Below are 6,319 nucleotides of genomic sequence, written 5' to 3' on the forward strand. Positions count from 1 at the left end.
GCCTATGAATTCACTGGAATTTAAACAATATCTTGCATATTTGATTTGGAAAATTCAAAAATTGTTTTGAAATATTTGATAGAAAATTATTATTTTAATATGAAAATATCAAAAGTTGTTTTAATTTTTTTTACAAAACCTCTTCTATATAGGAATATAATTGAACAACAAATTTGACCTAATTAGCGCATTTTGATATATAAAAAAAAAAAATCCTAAAGGTTCAGGGGAGAGCTAAAAGATGTTGTAAATCCATACCATGACCCAAATGTGTTCTATAAGTACATACCTTAATTGTTTTGGGAGTGTGTATTTGGGCAACACTTCCGCAATGCTTTCTCAAGTCCACTTTTGAGTGTGACGATTTTGACAACGCTTTCACGATAGAGTCTTAAATTTGCCTTAAAAAAGACAAGACTTCACTACTGAACCATAGATGACCGAATTTTATTTTAGCTAGGTAGACAACGGGGTTGAGATCAAATAGAAGGAGAAGTAGGTAAGAGAACTCGGTTGAGTATTTATACAAGGGAGAGAAAGCGGATAGAGAGAAGAGATAGAAGCACTAAATGGATCAAAGTTGTAGCGAGAGAAACCACACCCCAGGGTGTTCCCCCCATCCTCTCTTGAGTGTCACTCCTATAAGAGGAGGTGATTTTGAAGGTTGTGAGGCATTGGTTAATGCTTAATATTTATTATTGTATTTAATAATTTTGTCTATAAAATTTAAAAGTAAGTCTTGTATTTTTTAATATTTTATATTAAGCACCTAAAATTGTATTATTTTGCCCATTTTTAATTTGAATATTTATAAGCATGCTCATAGCATATAGATTTGGACAAATATTCAAATATGCAAAAACTACTCATTTTGATAACATTCAAATCTATTAAAAATATCCTTTTAGACAATATCCAGATTCATAAATTATCTCTTTTTATTTTTGGACAAGAGTTTGGACCACTATCTAGATTTGGTAAAAGATCCAGATATGAATATTGTTTGGATTGAGCTTTTGTACTTCATATCATACCCAAAACTTATTTAAGATCAAGAAGGTTTGATTTCATATAATAAAATTAGTTAACATTAAAAAATGATAGTTATTATAGTGCACATTTATTATTTTTATCACTTTTATTACATCTTTCTCCCTTCCAAACATGCCTTATAGAAAGAGAATTGGTTGCTCTTATAGAGCATTAAATAAAGAGAGAGAGGAGGTGTTATCTTTTAAAGAAAAATAGTAGGTAGGGTCGTTTTTGGGTTGTGCGTGTGTGGTGTGGGAGGGGTTGTAATGATAGGGTTTGGGTGCACTATTCATTTAGTAGAGGTATGTTTGTTTGATTTTGTTTATGGATTGAGGTCGACAAAGACGTGGCTCATGTATATGACTGGTATATGAACCAAACCAGCATGTTCAATCTCGACTTGTATACTAGTTGATTGAGCTCATGAATTAACTTATGTTCGTGTTTAGTCGAGTTGAGCTCGAATGAGATGAGATGAACATGACCTAGCGCATGTAAAAAACATTTAATATCATTTACACACTATATATATAACACCTAACAATTCATATTTTATGTATATTTTTTGTGCATATATTACACTTAGAATATATATTATACATAAAAATATGTATATTTTATATATACAAGCTCTTTCGAGATGAACCAAGATAAACACAAGTTTTTGACAAGCCGAATCACAAGCTGCTCGGTTCATTTAGCAGCCCTACTCATAAGTGAACCATTTGCTCTATAACCAATTTATTTTTGAAGTAGATGATTCACATCAATGTGACAAATATCGAGAGATTTATGAAAATATAATGAGAAATTATCTAAACTTCTAAACTTTAATTTCTAGCAATATTCTTACAAATATTACAGTTTTTTCATAGAAACATAATTACCACAATTCAAATGCAATAGATAAGTTTATATTGGCTATTTATCATAAAAAATAATGTATTTTATTTATATTTTTATAAAAAATATAGATTTTTTTAATTTATTTTTTATTGTTGACACTTTCTTAATAAAACATATGGTTTTAAAACAAATATATTTATCGCAAGTTTTTTGGCTACCAATATTTTGCCAAATTTTTTACTTTTGTCACTATGGTTTGGATGAGCAGTTTATAAGTGCTTTTGTTATTTGTATGTTAGATCTCGGTAAACCCTAATTCCTAACAAAAAACAATGATACTGAAGTTATCTTTTTTTTTTTTACCTTTTTTATTCTTTTATAACAAGTTTTTTTTACTTCTCAAAAGTGCGTAATAAGTGAGCAGTTGAGACAGCCATTAAGAAAGCTAACCTCGATTAGAGCCCTGCTTGGAATATGGTAGTTGGGTTGGAATCATGTGGGTTTATGCATTTGAAGAAGTATCAGCTGCCAAATCCGTTCTTTAGTGTAAATACAAAGGAAAAAGGGCCTCACTTCCCATCCCAAATCGAAGCAGGTTATATGTTCCCCCCCGATGATTCACTGAATCCCACGTCTGTGTTCGGGGCTTTGAATGAGCACCACGTATACAAGCACATGGGGCTCGTATTCCCGTGTATGTTGACATAACTTTGCATCGGACTCTGGTGATGTTGCAAAGACTTAATCACCCTTACTTGCTTTTCTTGCCCTGAAATGTCGAGGAAATGACAAAAATATCCTCCATTCAAAAGTTGTGAAACGACGGGTGGGGAAAAGGACAAAAAAGCAGAAATTCCAGAAAGTTTGATGTTAACCATTTAAAGTGGAGACGTTCGCATGCGCCATCTGCTGTAACGGTGCTCCCATTATCAACGTTCCAGTGTTACAAAACATTCCAGTGTCTTCTCTTCATTACTGCTGTCGTTAGGCATCATGGAAGAAAGCAATGATTCACAAACATTCCAACCAGTGCCATCAACCCTCTCACTCTCTCTCTCTCCCTTTTATTTCTGCTTCTGTGCACATCCATTAGAAGATCATACATTGCTCCATCAAGCACCGACTGACCTGCACATTGACTGTTGTAGAGCCTGATTCAAAGTTTTTACCCTTACAGGAGGAGGGTTTGGGGGCTCATCCCAGCGTGGGTAGCATCATTCAACTCTCACTCTCTCTCTCTCTCCCTTCTATTTATGCTTTTGTGCACATCCATTAGAAGATCATACATTGCTCCATCAAGCACCGACTGACCTACACATTTACTGTTGTGGAGCCTGATTCAGAGTTTTTACCCTTACAGGAGGAGGGTTTGGGGGCTCCTCTCAGCGTAGGTAGCATCATTCAACTTGAAGAGTTGTGGAGTCTGATTTAGAGTTTTTACCCTTACAGAAAGGGGGGTCTGAGAGCTCCTCCCAGTGTGGGTAGCATCATTCAACTTGAAGAGTTATGGAGTCTCATTCAGAGCTTTTACCCTTACAGAAGGGGTGTCTGAGGGCTCCTCCCAGCGTGTTCATGGCCTTTTGCCCTTACAGGAGGGGGGTCCGGGGGCTCATCAACCCTCTCTCGCTCTCTCTCCCTTCTATTTATGCTTCTGTGCACATCCATTAGAAGATCCTACATTGCTCCATCAAGCACCGACTGACCTGCACATTGACTGTTGTGGGTCCTTACTGATGAGCTGCCTCTAAATTTATTCGACTCTGGGTCCTTACTGCACTTGAAGTTGAGTCATTGTATTTTTTGTTATTCGGTGGGTGGTGAGGCCCTCCTCTACTCTCTCAAGACTCTTAGCTTGGGCAATCTTTCTTTTGATGATTGTGGATACATTACAACCACAATCATCAAAAGAAAGATTGCCTAAGCTAAGAGTCTTGAGAGAGTAGAGGAGAGCCTCACCACCCACTGAATAACAAAAAATACAACGACTCAACTTCAAGTGCAGTAAGGACCCAAAGTCGAATAAATTTAGAGGCAGCTCATCAGTAAGGACCCACAACAGTCAATGTGCAGGTCAGTCGGTGCTTGATGGAGCAATGTAGGATCTTCTGATGGATGTGCACAGAAGCATAAATAGAAGGGAGAGAGAGCGAGTTAGAGGGTTGAGATTCCACCAGTAAGATTCGTAGTCCTTCTTGCTGCTAACTCTTTACATTTGCAGGTTGTTTCTTCAAATGATTATAATAATGACAAATATGCGAAGGAGTTCAGTATCAGTGTTTCTAATGCGCTTGCTACTTGTCCTGCTCGGGTTTTGCCAACTCCTCGTGTGAGTTGATCAGAATAATGAACAAAACAATAAATTACATATGATCAACTCACACGAGGAGTTGGCAAAACCTGAGCAGGACAAGTAGCAAGCGCATTAGAAACACTGATACTGAACTCCTTCGCATATTTGTCATTATTATAATCATTTGAAGAAACAACCTGCAAATATAAAGAGTTAGCAGCAAGAAGGACTACGGATCTTACTGGTGGGATCTCAGTAATCCAATCGAGATGAGCATGAGGGCCAGATTCTGCTTACTGAGAAGCACTTAAGCAGCAAGCAACAAACACAAACAATCAAAGCAAGAAAGAGATGCTTCAAACATTGCAATCAAAACAAATTCAACTAAAGCTGGCATTATGATAAATAACCTTTGAAATGTTGTTTTGCCTATCAGTGGGACGTTGACATGTTGCTAAGAGCATAGCTATTTGGAAGGGTGAAGCCCAACTGTTGCAGCCAATCGTTGGAGAGGTGGAAGAAGAAGAGGAGGTTGCGGCGTTTGAGACGTCGATGGAAATGCCACCCCTCGAAGCCGAAATCAAGTCCGACAGGGCAGATTGGTCTGGAAATTACAGGTTAGAAGGTTCAATGAGGCCGCTGCCCGGGCTGTCCGACTGGTTCCGGCGACTGGAACCCAAGTTCAAAGGAGGTTGGAACAAGGTTGGGATCTACGGGGCTTTGAAGGCATCCTTAGGGAACATAAAGTGTCAGGCCAACGTGATAAGGGCTCTGTTTGAAGCATGGTGCTGGGAGACCAACACCTTTGTGTTTCCGTGGGGAGAGATGACGATCACCTTGGAAGATTTGGCGATAATGGGACTCCCATTGCTTGGAGAGCTCGCTCGAGAGGACCCCAACAATTTCTAAAGCAACAGTGCAGAATCCGGCAAGGCTTGGGCAATCTTTCTTTTGATGATTGTGGTTGTAATATATCGTTGAAGTTAAAATGGGAATGAACTGACAATAGAAATCGCTGAAAATTTACAGAAATAAACTAGACTCAATAACGAAGACACCACTTTTTACGGATTTGGAATATGACCTCCGGTTAGGGAGATATGGCCCTGACAAGTTGGTCCTAATTCGGGTCGGGATTTACAGCGATTTGCTTACTAAATAACACTACAAATCGCTATAGCGATTTGCGGAAGACACTACAAATCGCTATAGCGATTTGCAGAATTATTTACAGAGCCGGTACTGAGATCTCATGTTCGGGGGTTCCAAACTGGGCCACGTATAAGATGCAGACCGGCATGTATCCCCATGTGGGTCGTCATCATATTGCATCGTAATTTGGTGCTGCAGCAAAGACTCAAGTAACCTTTACCGCCATTCGCTTCCTCTTCCTCGGACGGACATAAATGCCCTCCCTCTAGAAAACTGAATCGGCGGTTCGTGAAAATGACAAAACTGCCCTCCATCGATATCGCGGGAAAACGTTCCACAGGTGGTTGTAATGTATCGTTGAAGTTAAAATGGGGAATGAAATTACAATAGATATCGCTGAAAATTTACAGAAATAAATGCCCTCCTTCTAGAAAACTGAATCGTCGGTTCCTCTTCCTCGGACGGACATAAATGCCCTCCTTCTAGAAAACTGAATCGTCGGTTCATGAAAATGACAAAACTGCCCTCCATCGATATCGCGGGAAAACGTTCCGCAGGTGGTTGTAATGTATCGTTGAAGTTAAAATGGGGAATGAAACTACAATAGATATCGCTGAAAATTTACAGAAATAAATGCCCTCCTTCTAGAAAACTGAATCGTCGGTTCCTCTTCCTCGGACGGACATAAATGCCCTCCTTCTAAAAAACTGAATCGTCGGTTCGTGAAAATGACAAAACTGCCCTCCATCGATATCGCGGGAAAACATTCCGCAGAGTTTGCGTATGTAGCAAGCGTTATGTTGTATGATACAAATAGTTCAAAAAATTCCTTTTCCGCTCTAAGCACTCTACCGGAGATTCTTTGCTTTCATCTCGAGTTGCCGGAGCATCCTTTCCTTTTTACCAGAGCATCTGTTTCCGTCTTACGCGCAGTCGCAACATCGTTGCCACCTTCTGTTGCGTATTAGTTGTTACTGTTGCTTACTCTACAGTTGGAAT

This window comes from Nuphar pumila, chromosome 17 (assembly GCF_984573655.1).
Source record: "Nuphar pumila chromosome 17, dmNupPumi1.hap1.1, whole genome shotgun sequence".
NCBI classification, from domain to species: domain Eukaryota; kingdom Viridiplantae; phylum Streptophyta; class Magnoliopsida; order Nymphaeales; family Nymphaeaceae; genus Nuphar; species Nuphar pumila.